Source organism: Lepidochelys olivacea (assembly GCF_965140295.1).
Source record: "Lepidochelys olivacea isolate rLepOli2 genome assembly, chromosome: 22".
Lineage (NCBI taxonomy): Eukaryota > Metazoa > Chordata > Testudines > Cheloniidae > Lepidochelys > Lepidochelys olivacea.
In genome coordinates, this window is record NC_140432.1 from 13,853,739 (window position 1) to 13,869,854 (window position 16,116).

The 16,116-nt window shown below is 43.1% G+C and overlaps 1 protein-coding gene and 1 long non-coding RNA gene across 2 annotated transcripts in view; one reads left to right on the forward strand and one right to left on the reverse strand.

Moving 5' to 3' along the window:
- Positions 1-16,116, forward strand: part of LOC311511335 (uncharacterized protein) — a 205,574-nt gene that overhangs the window by 7,883 nt on the left and 181,575 nt on the right. The window lies entirely within an intron of this gene.
- Positions 7,454-14,797, reverse strand: LOC311511430. The gene is made up of 3 exons (XR_014709282.1): positions 14,742-14,797; positions 11,697-11,846; positions 7,454-8,246 (listed from the first exon to the last, which is right to left on the reverse strand). It is a non-coding gene; the product is annotated as an uncharacterized lncRNA (long non-coding RNA).

Sequence of the window (16,116 nt, forward strand, 5' to 3'; positions counted from 1 at the left end):
GGAAAAATGGCTATTCAACCACAATGAAAAAAGTTGTGGAAAATTTTCATCTTGGCCAAAGTTGCATATAACTTTTTTTTTTTTTAAATGAAACATTGGACATTGAAAACTCTTACCAGAAACCAAAAAATTGTTCCTGAACACAGTTCTTGAAAGCTAAACATTTGGGGGGAGGGCTCATGGGAAATGTTCTGCAAAAAAAAAAGAAAAAAAAATTTCCAACCAGCTCTAGAAACTGTGCTCCTTCCAGAGGGACCTGGCCATAGCAATCCATGTGTTTTGTTGTTACTTCCAGACTAGACGATTGCAAGCTTGCTGTAGCTGAGGTGGAGATAACCTGGAAACGCCAGTCTGTTCAGAATGTAGCAGCCATCCTCCATCAAACAAACCACTGAGAAACCTCATACCAGTGCTTGTGTAAAGTGATCTTCAGAGGGCCACACCACAAGGCTTAAACCAATGACCTCCAGATTTACAAATACAAGCTGCTACAGCTTGAGCTAAAAAGCCAAATTTTCTAGACAGGGCTGTAACAAAGGGCTTGTCTAAACAAACAGGATGCTGCACGCCGGGGTAGAAATCTACAGCCCCCTAGGGTGTTGTGCACTAACTATCCATGTGCATTTTGGTGCCGCGCACTAAAAGTTCCCTCGTGCGCTGTGATCCACTCCGCTTTGAAATGGGAGCCGGTCAGTGAGCGCGAGGGAGCTTTTAGTGCATGGCAGCAGGATCCACATGGACAGTTAGCGTACTACATGCGAGTGCCCTGTAGATTTGCACCCAGCTTGCCACATACTCACTGCTGGTCTCGACAAGCCCAGACTTGTATCCTCAGTGGATTGGCACAGTGGGGGGCCGTTAACACACTATTCAGCCAAAACTCCCACGAACACCAATGGTCTTTCTTCTGGGGGCAGAGCCAAGTGAGCACTGGAAAAAGAAGAGGTACTTCCCTTGAGGGCTACTGCCAGTGACATAAAGTAACCTCAGAAAGAAAAGGAGGACTTGTGGCCCCTTAGAGACTAACCAATTTATTTGAGCATGAGCTTTCGTGAGCTGCAGCTCCCTTCATCGGATGCAGTCAGTGGAAAATACAGTGGGGAAGGTGTCACAAGTGCTCCTTTTCTTTTTGCGAAGACAGACTAACACGGCTGCTACTCTGAAACCTGTCCTAAAGTAACCTGTGACACATACTCTCCAGTGGGTTACACTTGCACTGATGCTGGATCCCAGGTCACTACTGAGACTAATACAAGCCTCTGATCTTTATGGCCCTCAGTGTGTTTTAGGCCAGCTACATCAACGATCACTTCTCAGTTCATGACCCACTGAGATGGCTGTGTTCCTCTGACGCAATGCATCTGACAGGACCCAGGGATAAGCACTTAAGAGCCAGAGATGATAAAAAAAAGAAAGAAAGAAAAAATAGATTAACTAAGACAGTCAGTTTATTCTGAATTGTTTCCAAGTGGCCACACGTCTTTGGTCCAGTGGTGAAAATCTTTTTTTATTATTATTATTATTTGATCAATTCCGTGTTACCAATTTCTGGATACATGAACCACAAATTTTCAAAATTCCTGAGTTAATGAAGGGCTGTCGTTTCATTGACATGAATGGGAGTTTTGTCTGAGTAGCAACTGAATAAGGACTGGGCCCAAAGACAGCAAGAAAAACATTTAGCTGTAAAATATGTATTCAGAAGACCTTTCCTCAAAGGTTTTCAGTTTTGCCAACAGGGTAGCAATTGTCTCCTCTGTAGGGGACAATTCCAGGAGATTTTCAGCACCTCTCAAGACATAGTAGAGGGAGAGACAAATTAAGCAAATAGTTTAGAACTACTTGTATCTCCTCTACAGACAACGAAAGCCTCAATTCAAGCCAGATATTTAAAAACTCCATACAATTGAGAGAGATTTTGTTTGTTTGTTTGTTTTTTCCTCACTGGAAAAAAATCAAGATCGTTAGGAGGCAGGAAAATTGTCTCACGTTAAAACTGTGAGAGTTGAGAAGTCTGAAACTGTGATTCTTATCTCCTAAAGAGTTTTACAGTCATCAGTACCTAGGGTAAGCTGAAGTCCTAGAAGTAGGTGACCTTAATAGATATAACTCTGTATGGGTTCATTGTACCATGAAATTAATTTTTTAATCGGAATTGATGAACAAAAATGCTGGTTTGATTTTTTTTCTGTCTCCCACCCACCCCAGTATTTAATAGTTTAGTAACGATTTCAGTTCCATAAGGACATGGCAACACATGAAACTTATAAAAGAATTCGTTCCTTATACTGTGGGCTGACATGATCCGGGAACAAAAAGGTCATGGCAAATTTTTTTGTTAATGGTTGCAGTTTTGGCCAGGGATTAGCTAGGTGCACATATAAAGTCATGGTAGGTTAAATAAAGGTTCTTCTGTATTGAGTTCTTCCAATAGGTGTGCAACGTATGGCTTTTCACTTTCAAATTATGCATACACAGTTGTTGGGTTTTTTTTAATCCATCTCTAAGTGATTAAACCAAGGATTAACAATGAGTCAGCAGCAGAGTCAGGAATAGAAAAGCATCCAGGAATACTGACTCCCAGTCACTTGCTCTCTATCTGTCTGTAGTATCCATCGCTGTAGTAAATCAGCACTAAGCCGATTTAAAATATTTTAACCATTAATTATGTTTCCATTGCTTGCAATAGAAGGGAAGAAATTTCTCTCTATTTATTTAAAGCGTCTTGTGTGGTAACTTGTCGGGTTCAGGTGATTATTATTATTTTTCCACCCTTTCTTCTGCCCAGCATTTAAATGATTAGCTGGCCCCAAATCACCACAATCTAAACTTTGCTGTAATCGTTGGAGAAGTTCAGAGCTGAACTTCACATCTCCGGCTTGTGCATAGAGTGCTCCCAGACGTGAACCCCAAATCTAAGCACCCCACAATTTTGGGAAAATTTGGATCTGGATTTCTTCTTTTGAAATTAGAGATGGATCTGAATGGCAGGTTTTGCTGTATTTTGCCAATGGAAGGCAGGTTTTGCTGTACTCCCAGGAACTTGACTAAGGAGGCAGTGTGGCCTAGTGGATGAGCACTGGACTGAGACTTAGGTTCTGTTTCTGGCTCTGCCACTGGCCTGCTGGCTGACCTTTGGCAAGTCACTTCACCTCTCTGTGCCTCAGTTTCCCTGTCTGTAAAATGGGAATAATGATGCTGACATACTCTGTAAAGTGCTTTGAGCTCTACAAGTTAAAAGTGTTACGTAAGAGCTAGGTATTATTAGGGACTCTATTAAAAAGTTTTATGAGGTGCCTATTGTTTGTTTCCCATGTGCCACAGATTGTCAACAGCACAACTGCACTGTAGAAGCTGTTGTCATTGGGGAAGTGGGAGGTTTTGCTAACTCGGTAGTGGACAATTGTGGCTTTTTGCCTGCTGAAACACGAGAGGCATTTAGGAGCTGTAAAACAGTACACAGCAGTGTTGGAACAATTTGTATAGCGGAGGTGCTGAGAGCCATTGAACAAAACTGTAAATCCTGGATATGATGGAAACCACTTCAAGCCAGCGGGTGCTGCCGCATCCCCAGCATCCCTAGTTCAAGCACCCCTAACAGTACCTGCGCTTGATATTTCTGGTAAAATGATCAGCAGCAAAATAATTAACAATACTGATATTTAACATAGCTTTAAGCAACAACCTCTGTCCTGATCCTCAATGCAGACAGAGCCACAGCGCCTTCAGCACATCTCTATCCCTTGAGATAAGGGAGTAACTCCATTTGCAACTCGCAATAGTAGGGATATTATCGTCTGTGAAGACCAGTCACTAGAGAGGTACACGCAGGGGTGAAAGTAACGTAAAAGACTTACAGTTATGGGGGCCTGGCTCTGGGCCCCTGGAAGGGGCGGGGCCTCAGGCAGAACGAGTGGGGCTGAGGGTCAGCCTCCCCCAGCCGGCCCTTCCACGCTGCCCAGCCTGCGCCGCCTGGGACTCTGGCAGTGATTTAAAGGGCCCGGGGCTCCGGCCGCTGGGTATTGTTTAACATTGGCTGTGTATGGGCGGGTACCGATGGCCACTTCTTACCAGTACGCCGTACCGGCCCACTTTCACCTCTGGGGGCACGGCACACTTGTGATCGTCTAGTCTGACCACCTGTATAACACAGACCATTGACTGTCCCCAAAATAATTCCTAGAGCAGATCTTTAGAAAAACATTCAATCTTGATTTAAAAATTGCCAGTGATGGAGAATCTACCACAGCCCTTAGTAAATTGTTAAAAACGTATGCCATATTTCCATCTTAATTTGTCGAGCTTCAACTTCCAGCCGTTGGATTGTGTTATACTTTTCTTTGATACTTTTCTTAGCTTATTGTTAAATATTTGTTCCCAATGTGTTACATTGAGGTTTCCGGTTAACAATCCAGGAGACATAGTCTCTAAGGTGCCACAAGTACTCCTTTTCTTTTTAGAGGAGAGAGTACATTTCCCAGAGCTATTGTTTCAGGCTTTGTGGAAACTCAGGAAGATGACAGAGCTTCCTTTAAATGGCTCGATTTTTTAGGGTTCTCCTCACAACCATCAGGGCTGGACACTTTAAATGAAAACGTAGATTCTGGGGTACAATTATGCAACAAACTGTACATCATGGAGGCATGTTCTCTTTCATATTATAGTACTTCCACTAATCCTTAGTAGTGTAAATGAATCCTTTTGTGTGTGTGTGGGGGGGGGGGGCAATGTGTGTTTGTGTCCCTGCCTGAGGGATACCTTGTGGATAATCCAAGGGCTCCAGGACTGTCAGTCCAGTATATTTAATGAGTAGTAAAGTCACATATGTATGTACATAATGGAAATTATTCTGTTTATATATATGCCTCTGTTGTCTATAAATATCAGGGCTGTAATTCTTCTGGTAATAAATATAGAGACCCGGTCTTTAGCACTTTTCATTATTTTCCTGCTTTAGACATTTTTATCCCTCTAATGAATCTGACTCAGTGCAGCTATTAAACAGGGTGGGCTGCTGTAACTATTCCGCTCCCTGACGGCCTGGTTCTTTCCTCGCTTACACCGCTGTAATTGGGGAGTCACTCTGCCGAAGCCAATGAAGTAGCACAAGCGTAAGTGAGAGGGGAATCAGGCGCTGTCTCTCTCTCACACCCACTGCCCCCAATTCTCCTCTCATGGTTAATTTCACCAAGGAAAATAGAAGCCTTAGTGAGAGACAATTACAGTGTGGAATTGAATGCTTTTCTCAATATAGTTTTAATGGAGCATAGGGCACTTCTGTTGCCTTGCCTTGTTATTGCAAGAGGACCTGTTTTCCTGAGTGTGTCAATACCCCATCTGCCCAGCAGCAGCTAAATGATGCTGGGCCCGATTCTGGTCTCACACCAGTATAAATCCACGGACTCAATCTGGAGCAACTCCTGATCTACCGCAGTGGAGCTGATAGAAAAATCAGGTCCGGTTCCATTCCGAACTGCCATTTCTCATCACCATGCTGCTCCATTGAATAATGTTAGGTAGCTCAATGGCCTAATGATACACCCATTTTTTTTTTCCCATGGAGCAGCTGGGCACAGCAACAGACCTGTTTCTCTGGAGAAAGGAAACCCAAAGGAAGAGTGGGAGGGCTTGTGTGGGAGCTGGAGCATGTTAAAGAGAGGAAAGGGGGTGTTTTCCCATTTCTAATTTCTTTGGTTGGCAGCATTGTCTAGTGGCACATGCCGCATGGGTTCCATTTGTAATCTCCTGACTCACTCGGAGGCTTTAGGCTAGCCAGTTCATTGCTCTGTGCCTCAGTTTCCACATCTGTCAGGCAGGGATGATGATACCAACATTTGTGCAGTGCTTTGAGATATTTGGATGGAAGTACTGTATGATTTTAACATACACACAACCCATACAGGTACTCAAGGCATTATACAGCACAAAAATCATTCACAGATTAATTTTGCTTTTCTTTTTTCTGTGTAATTGTCCTGCTTTCTCTAAGTTCCCCACGCAGTTTTTACTGGATATAGTTCCTCACTTCCTGTCTTTTAAAATCTTTTGTTCATTTGCTGTGCATTTTTAAACATGCGGGGTGGCTCAGGTGTGCAGCCTCTGGGTGGCGCTTACCTCAAGCAGCTCCCGGAAGTAGCAGCATGTCGCCCCTCCGGCTCTTACGCGGAGGCATGGCCAGACAGCTCTGCTGCATGCTGCCCTGTCCGCAGGCACAGTGCCTGCAGCTCCCATTGGCCACGGTTCCCAGCCAATGGGAGCTGCCGGGGCAGTGCTTGGGGTGGAGGCAGCGTGCAGAGCGACACCCTCTGGCTTCCCCTATGTATAGGAGCCAGAGGAGGGACATGACGCTGCTTCTGGGAGCCGCACAGCACGGCCCCCGACACTGCTCCCTGGCTGGAGCACCGGAGTGAGGCAAGCCCCAGACCCCGTTCCCCAGCAGGCGCTCGAGGGCCAGATTAAAATGGCTGGTAGGCCAGATGTGGCCTGCGGGCCGTAGTTTGCTCACCCCTGCTCTAGAGGATAGAGGGCAATTGTGTAACTGGCGCCAAGTGAATTCAGCAGACTGGAGAACACAACCCTGTCAGCAAGTAGGGGGTGCTTCTACTAAATGATTGCTGGCATCGTTGTTCGAGGGAGCACTTGCACACGTGCTCAACTCCTGTTAACGTCAATGGGGCTTAAGCATGTGCTTAATTGTAGGATCATGCTAAGGTACTTTCCTAAAATGGGGCCTTAGAGCTTGATCTACAGCCCGTTTGAAGTCACTGGAAAGCCTTCCATTGACTTCCTTTAGCCTTAAGGAGGCCCTTAGAACTTAGCCATGGTCAATGAAGCAAAATTCCCACTCATTTGCAGTTGGATTTACGGTTTGGCTCTTTGTGTTGGTTTCCAGTTTCAGCAGAGATGGTGTTGCATTTATGGCAGTTTCACTGAAGGTAGAGAGGTGGATTGGGCCCTGAGTTGTCTGTAGTACAAAGAAACTTGTTTGTGCTTCTTCATGCAATCTTACTCAAGTTACAGTTGAACAGTCAGGTGTTCTCTGCAGTGATCAATACAAGTGAATTTGGAGCTATTGAACTTCATTAAATATGTATTGCTTGGTTTTATTCTTCCCTGTTTAAAATCATTCTGAGTCGGTATACTGAATGCATATTAGTACCGATTGCTGATGAGGAAACTTTAGAGACAATAGAGCTAATGCATCAATTCTTATTTGCTTTATCCTTCCTTTTGCATAGGAAGAAGTAAGCAGCACACGGTATGGAAATGGTTAACGTGTGTAGTCATCATGGTACAGCAAGGGGAAGACAAAGTCCTTAGATGAAGTACCACACTAGTGTTAATGGGAATTAAGTGCATACACTGAAGAAGATAGAGGTGAATCATAAAGAAGGAAATTGTATTCATTATAAATTTTTTATGCTTACACTTAATGCAAGTGAAAGGTGCCAGATTGACAGCCTCTGGAGATCCAAGTCCTCTCTTTGCCCATACAACAGGCCTGCCAGCATGGCTGGTGGCAACGTAAACTTCCTTTGTCACTGTCCCATCAGTGTACCTCTAGCAATCCCCTATTGGGAGTAAGGCACTTCAGTTTCCATGGTTTAGTCAGTCCATGACCTCTGGGTGAACCTGCCAAGTAGTTTCAATGATGATGGTGGATTTGTGCATGGATGTCCTTGTGCAACTGCAAGGCCTATCTGCTGCACCTCTAAGGGAAAGGCAGAACCCTAGCCTGTCCAGACACTTTCTGTGAGTTGGTTCAAAATTGCAGCTATTAAGGAGTGAGTCACACACACTGTGAAAAGAAAAGGAGTACTTGTGGCACCTTAGAGACTAACTCATTTATTTATAGTCTCTAAGATGCCACAAGTACTCCTTTTCTTTTTGCGGATGCAGACTAACACGGCTGCTACTCTGAAACACACACTGTGCTCTCTCATGGAGACTTTACATTTGGGCTTTCTTTTCATCTCAAATAAAAGCAATCCAGATTGCTCTTTGCCTGTGTAAAAACATGACAACTTGTGACATGGACACTTGTTCACCAGAAATTGGGCTGAGACCTGCTGATCTCATTTCACAGAGAACTACCATGATGGTAATGCCTTCGAGTCAATACAAGTCTAGGCTGAATTCCAGCCACCTACCAACAGGCTTCATATTTCCTCTCTCATTACCAGTCCTCTCCTCATGCCAGTCACCACCGGGAAGTAATTTCATCTTTAAGTGGAGTTGAGGTGATCCTAAATTTAAGAATAATAGATCAGATATAACCATCAGTAAACAGACTTTTCCTACAAAAAGATTATGATCAGCAATTGGAACACGTCTGCAAGGGAGACAAGGTGGATCTAAACCATATTAATGGGGCGCTTCTAGTGCTCACAACCTCTCAGGATTTGGCCTAATGAGAATTTGCCAGTGGAAGGGTTGAGTGGAGAAGGTATTTTAAAAAGTGACTCAGTAACCAAGTTTGAGTACCCAACTTGAGACACCTGAGGCCTATTCTGAAGCCCACTAAAGTCAAAGGGCTTGGACAAGGTCCTCATTTTCAGAAAGTGCTGAGCACCCATGTTATGAAAACCGGGCTCTTTTAGGGTGTTTCATGTTGGGCACCCCAAAATTGCTAGTCATACTTGAAAATGTTGGCCAGTAAAAACAAAGGTCTGGTATGTAGCTGGTTCCACTAAAGTCAAAGGGCAGCTTGCAATTAATTTCAGGTGGAGTGGGATCTAGCCCTGAGTGACTGCTTCAGGAGTTTGCCTTTAAGTTTGTCCAACAGACTTGGACAGGAAGGACCAAACAAAATGGGACTCAACAGCATTGAAATTACCCTGCCTTGTAGCAACTGTTTGTGCTTAGATACCATGATGATATACACTGTAAGTAAGACGCTAGACTCCTCAATCAATTGGATAATGACCCTGCACAGCAGGAAACTGCTGAGCCATCAAAAGAAATCCAGCCCTAAAGTTCACCTCTTTGGTTGTTCACTTAAGAGCTTGCTCATCTCCAATTGTATGAACCCTTGCAAAGAGTCAGTGGCCAACCAACATGCGGTTAGATCCACCAAGCTCGAGATATTCAATATCCTTTCTGAAGGTACCTAAGTCACTAGAATTATGCAACAGGACTTGAAACACTGATTCATTCCCACTAGACCACCATTCCCAGAAGTGTCTTTATTTTCCTTAACATATACATATCAGTGGGCAAAAGGAAAAATTCTGACTGATGAAATTCACAGGCCAATATGATCACTGAATCATAAATGTAATACCTCAGAGAACAAAAATGGCACAGAGTAGATAGAAATATGTTATTGTTGGGGAAGCTGTGCATCTCCAAGATCATAAATATAAGGTATGTTGGAAGCAGACTGTGTGATTTGTGTGTGTGTGTGTGTGTGTGGTGGTCCCACGTACTTCCCGCTCCCCCCCCCCACCTTTCAATCTGGAAAGAAAAGAAACACTAATGTGGTTTAAACAACCACAAAGAAAGGAACAGTAGAAATTGAACTTTTGTTTGACTTAGTACAATTGGAGGTGAGATCATGTGACAGATGAGGTGATGTCAGATGACAGGAATGCTTCCAGGGAAAAATATAACATTCAGTTACATAGCAACTTTCATCTGCAACTTCAGGAAGGTGGTATTATCTTTGTTTTACTAATGGGGAAAGTTTCTTGCCGAAGGGCACATACCAAGCCAGCGGTAGAAGCAGGATTAGAAACCAATGGACCTAACCTGCTATCTCCCTTCTCCAACTACTAAGTCATAAAGATCTAAATTTTATGAGCTGGTACTAAAATAATGGTGTGTAAGAAATCAAGGGATGAAGAAAATTTCTGATAAGCAACAGTTTCGCATCCAAGAACTCAGGCTGCTAACCCATGTCAGAATTAATGGGACTTACTAGTTATCATCCTTGGGGTACTGCCCAAAAATATAGAGGAAGTGCTGATTAAGGATGGGTAAGCCATTTTGGATACATTAAGCATTGACCTAAACGACCAGATCCTTAGCTGCTGTCGATCAATGTAGCTCTATTGAAATAAAACTGAATTATACCAGTTTGCCCTGGCTGAGGATCTGGCCCAAAGTCAGTGTATAGTTGTACTAGCGATGGGTTGCATTACAATCTTCCCTTTCTGCTCCCTGCAGAGTTGGGGAAAGTTCAGTTCCGTATCTAAACTTAACAGCTCAGGTTCAAGACTATGCACAAATTCACATAGGCCATTATCCTACAAACACAAAACTAGATCCTCAGTTGGTGTACCTCCACTGACTTTAATGGAGCTAAAACTATTTATACCAACAGAGGATCTGAACCCAAAAGTGGGATTCTCCTATGGGGGAGGAGGGGTAACTTTTTCTTGTGCCCTCAAACATTGCATATTAAGCCCAAGAAAATTTAGCCTTAAAGGCCCTAACTCATAACTCATGACAGGAACCACAGCTTGGTATTGACATTGCTTTGTTAAAGCAATTAACAAGCTCCTGAAATGCTTGGCTAATGTTTCTAGAGTGACTTCTAATGAGGGATAATGATAACACGCTTGGAAGATCTCTAGTGAACTTTGGATAATGATGCAAATGTGGGAAAGGTCAATAGTATTAGCAGATTTATTGACAGCTATTGCATTTCTGTTCATTACCTATTTCAGCTCTTATTTCCCCTTCTGAGCACGTGTATGGCTGCACGAACATGTTCCTCAACCACTTTGGAGTCTACCAGTTGGCTCACAGATTGACCGAGATGTAAAGTAAATGATGCTGAGCCATAGAACTAGTGTAATGAACTTCAGTCTAGACAACAACCAGGTAATTAAAGGAAAGGAAGCAGTTTCAGATAGAGTAAGAGGTACTTAATTTAACATGCTTTGCATTTATATAGCACCTACCCTCCAGAGATCTCTAAGCAGTGCCTTTAAGTACTGCAGTGAGAACTGTACGGATGTAGAAAAGACCTCTCTCTTCCAGTTCCTATATCAAAGGCAAGAAAAGGTCTTGGAGGAGAGAACCAGGACTGGCTTGCACTGGTTTACCAGTATAGCTTTACTGGTAAAGTTATACAGGCAAACTCTCCTAGTGTGGACCCAGCTAATCCTGACCAAAAAAAAGGCTTTTGCAGGTATATTTTGTACTAGTTCCCTGAGCAAAATAGTCTATACCAGTAAAAGCACTCTTATGCCCTATAACTACATCTACATTAGGGCATTAGCCAGTACAGAGAGGTCACCAAAAATCAAACCCCTAACTGATGTAACTATGCAAGCAGAAGTTTCTGTTGCAGACCTGGCCGCAGACAGGACTCTTGGGGCCTAATCTAAAGCCCCCTGAAGCCAATGGAAGAGCTCTCATTGATTTCAGTGGGCTTTGGATCAGTGTCCTATAGCAGAGAGAACAGGTCCACAAAGCGAAACCCAAGAGTACTAATAGCCTGAATGCTGGCAGCTCTATGTTAGCAGAGGGAGTTGTCTGAAGGGGATTGTGATTTGTTTTGGTTTTCATGCCACAAAATGAAAACTAAGGGAGGGCTGTGGTCTGTTTGGAACAGGGAATTGAGAACCAGAATTCTTGGGTTCTGTTCTTGGCTCTGCTTCCATTGTGACTTTCAGTAAGCCACTACCTTTCTGTGCCTTAGTTTACCCATCTGTTTAAACAGACCTAATTACACTTGGATTACCTACCGCACAGGAGATGATGTGAGGGTTAATTAACAGTCAAATTCAGCCCTCTGAAAATTTGCAGTAACAAAAGATTTCAGCGGAGTTACTCCAGATTTACAGTGGTGTAAAAGAGCAGATTTTAGCCTCAAATCATTGGAAGTGCTTTCATACCTTTGGAAGAATAAAAACATAAATGCAATGTAATGAAAACAGTACTTTGCATTCAACCACTCGTTAATAATACTTTTGAGTTCATAGGTCACCTTTCAATTATTAGTACAAATATTTGTTCTCTATTTATTACTATTAGTCTAGCTAAAAATTAAGAGAGGAGGAAATAGCACCGGCTAGCTGGAGGGGAAGATGGGGACTATTTAATAAAATAAAAACCATGGAATCATATAATCCATGTGCCAGTTGCCACATTAATCATTTTCACACCCCATCCTGTAAGGATCTCCTGGCTGCTGAAACACTGCCCCTTTACACAATCCCATGGAAATCCACACGGCTGTGCTTGGATGCGCATGTCCTCTGGCATGGAGCTTATTGCAGGATTGGAGCTTGCTTATAAGATTTACCCCCTCCCACAACCTGTCTAGTTCATTTTAGACAGTAATCTCCACAGGTGAAGGACCACCATGTCTTACTATGTGTGCGTGTACGGTACCGAGCACAGTAGGGATCTTGCCTCAGTTTAAATTCCCTTGGGGGAATCATTATTATCTTCATTATTTATGCCTAGAGACCCCAACAGATCAGGGCCCCATTGTGCTGGGTGCTGTACAAACAGATGGAGAGAGACCTCCTCCTTTGAAGAGCTTACAGTCTAAATAGATGACGAGGTGTGGGAGGGGAAACAGTGGCACAGAGACATGAAGTAACTTGCCCAAGGTCGGTGGCAAGACTGGGAAGGTACTTACCCAAGTCTTTTGAGGTGTCCCCATTCTCTAGACCACCCTGTTTCCCCCTGATGATTTCCAAAGATAGGTCCAAACCCTTGAGTTAATAATGCCTGCTCCAAAGTCCAAGGAAGTCAGTAGGGGACTTTCTATTGCCTTCAGTTCGCTTTGGATCAGGCCCATATTGCTCAGTTAGAACTCCAACTGACTTCAAGGAGAATCTGCCTGAATAAGGACTACTTGGTCCTTTTAATAGTTACAAAAGTTAACACTTCCAGAGTTCTATTTACAAGAAAAGGCTCCACAGCTTTGCTACAGAGCATGCCTAGAATCTCCCAACGCTTAGAACGTTGTGCAGAGAAAGGAGTAGGATAAAATTATGTAACTTTATTAGCTTTCTGTTCACAGGAAACAATTTATTAGGCACAAGAATGTTATGTTATAGTACTTCCTTTTTGCCTGGGAGTTTACAGTTGACACAAACGGCACAGCACATAAATCCAATTTTATTTCTCAATTTATTCACCTGGAACTAAGTGGATTTTTTTTTTAAGGAGACCAGCACTGCATTTACAGATGGAAGCACCTCAAGTAATCACAATTGTTAGGTAGACAAAGTTAGTAGTGGTTATGGTCATGAAGTTTTTTTTATATGCAAAACTTTTATGCTTGCAGAGTTCCAATGAAGATTTGTTTCTCCAATGAAAAATGTACCTTTTTAATAACCCTCTTTCCCCTTAATAAACCAATATTGATTAGAATTTGGATTTAAAAGATGAAAGAACTCTGCAATTATCTTCTTGTATATGCCCTTCAGTAAAAACTACCTTGTCCCCCCCTCCCTACCTCCCCTTCTTCTTAAGACGACTTTCCCAGGTCCCTCTTGGCTGCGCTTGAACGATGTTGGCTCATGTCCATGCTGCAACAAAGACCTGGCATTCCAGCTGTCTGCTTCTAATCTCCAGTGTCAGCTCTTGTTAATGTTTCAGCGTGAAATCAGAGGGGGCAAAGCTGCATGGAATATTAAAACCATGATCAGAATTCCACTGAAATGCTGATAGTCTGCAAGCGCCATTAGGAGGGCCGTCAAATCACTGTCTCGCATTAAATAAAAGATTTCTATCGCCAGGGCACACGGGAAGTACAATCAGTGAATCGCTGAGCTAAATTAGCATTTTTTCAATTGGAGATCGAAGTTGATTTATTGTTCTACACAACGTTAATGTAACTATGTGCTTGACCTGTTAAGGCTGCTAATTTTTCATTTAAATGGATTCTTTCCCTCCGTATGCAAAAAAGGCTGCAGTCATATTTCAACTTTGCAAAATGATCAGAAAAGTACTGGAATGTTTCAAAACTGCCTTAGTGCGTGTCTCTTTTGCTTTGCCTGGTGGTCAAGGGCATGCATTTAAAAAAAAAAAAAGAAAAGCCTCAAGTCACTAAATTAATTCTCATTTTCACCCAGCTATTTTAAACCACTTTGGCCACATACAGAGTTGGTGTAAATTACTCTCCCTGAGTGATGTAAAGGGGCTTTGGTGTAAATAAGGATCAGACCCATTAATGATTTTGGAACAGTTTTCTTGCCGTCCTCACTACTGTCCTGACTAAGGGGCTGCAGGATTTGACCAAGTGGATCGTTACTTGGGCAAAGTTGCACTGAATTCAGTGGGAGTTTACTGGACTTGAGCAGCATGGGCCTGAGCCAAAGCCCACTGAAGTCAATGCAAAGACTCCCTCTGATATTCATGGGCCCCATCAAGCCACATATGGATAAATATATGGTTGTTTTTAATTGGTCCAATTTTAAACAGAGGCCTGTCTGACTGTTGCTGCCTGGTAGTTCAACATCCCAATCTGGGAAAACTCTTGTACAAGTTGACATTCTCCAAATGACAATGTGGAACCCCCGGCACCTCCTCCCTCACAAAGTGAAGATAATATACATTTCCAATTAGCAGAACACATTCTAGTCATGTTCATTTACTCCTTAACTATCTTTGTTTTGCTAAAAAGCTAGTCAGTCGTTAATGAAATCCTGCAGTTCTGCTAATCCTAGATACAATGCAGCTTTTCTCTAGCAGGCTATCACTGACATAAAACTACAGTTCCCCAAGCTCTCTACTGCATTAAGATTCGCTGTCATTTGCCTTTCATTACATACCTGATGTAGCACAGTGGCAGTCAAATGTCCTCAGCAGGCAAAGTAAATAATTTAATTGTATTAGTTTCCAATTGCTCCTCCTTAGGAACAATTTTTTTTTTCCCCCTTAAAAAACAACACACAAAATCCCCCACGGTATCATAGTCACTTGTAATTTCTAGCCGAGTAGAAATATAATCACAGTTAAAATCTTGAGTGAGCTTACAAAATTAACTACAAAATTGTGCTGCCTCTGCCACATAAAATGCGCCTCTCGATAGAGTTGAACAATGAAGCTTTCATTAAAGGGCATGAGTGATTAGATGTTTTTCACGTTCAGAACTTTACCAGATAAATGGCGTCCCTGTTCCTTTATTTGATGTGCTGTACTGTCGGGCTTCAATTAATCTTGTCTGATAATTACAGAACTTCTGCGATGTTGTTTTGAAAGCAAGAGGCGCTGTGTAGAATATTGACTTTCAGCATCTATGTCCTGGATGGCGAGTGTTCAGTATAGAAATTTGGGAAGGGGGTTTGGATGGCTGAGAGGATGGGCAATGGGGTAGGGAGCTGTACAAGTTTCCACGCAACAGCCCTGGGTTCCCTGAAGTTTTCTCCCTAATAAGTAGGGTGAATAGAATAGCAGAGGAATATTAAGGTAGTGATTTGGGATTCAGGAGATCTGGCACAGGCTTTCTAGATCTGCCACAGGCTTTTTTGTGACCTGTGGCAAGTCACGCAGTCTCTTGGGGTATGGTGCCTCTTCTGTAAAAAAGGGAGTAACAGTCCTTCCATACCTCATAGGCTTGTTGGGAGGCTAAATTATTTCGCATCTGTGAGGTGCTCAACTACTACCGAGATAAACACCACTGGAAAGCCTACAAAATCTATTTGTATATTTTTATAGTCGGCTTATAGGAGTCCCTACATTTCACCTCTACAGGGCTGGTTTGAACCCAGCCCAGATCAAAAAGTTGCTACCATCTACGGGTGGTTCAGCAGCCTATGGCAAATGAGTGACTGGTTTTCAGTCCATATCCTAACTAAGGGGTGTAAGCGTCACACAAAGCATCCCTGCAGCTGCTAATAATTGCGCCCTCCATCATTCCCGCTCAGCAATCCAAGCAGAAGAGTGAATGATTGAAGGGGCCTTCAGATACTGAACCCTCTTCATAGAATCATAGACTATTAGGGTTGGAAGGGACCTCAGGAGGTCATCTAGTCCAACCCCCTGCTCAAAGCAGGACCAATCCCCAACTAAATCATCCCAGCCAGGGCTTTGTCAAGCCGGGCCTTAAAAACCTCTAAGGAAGGAGATTCCACCACCTCCCGAGGGAACCCATTCCAGTGCTTCACCACCCTCCTAGTGAAATAGTGTTTCCTAATATCCAACCTA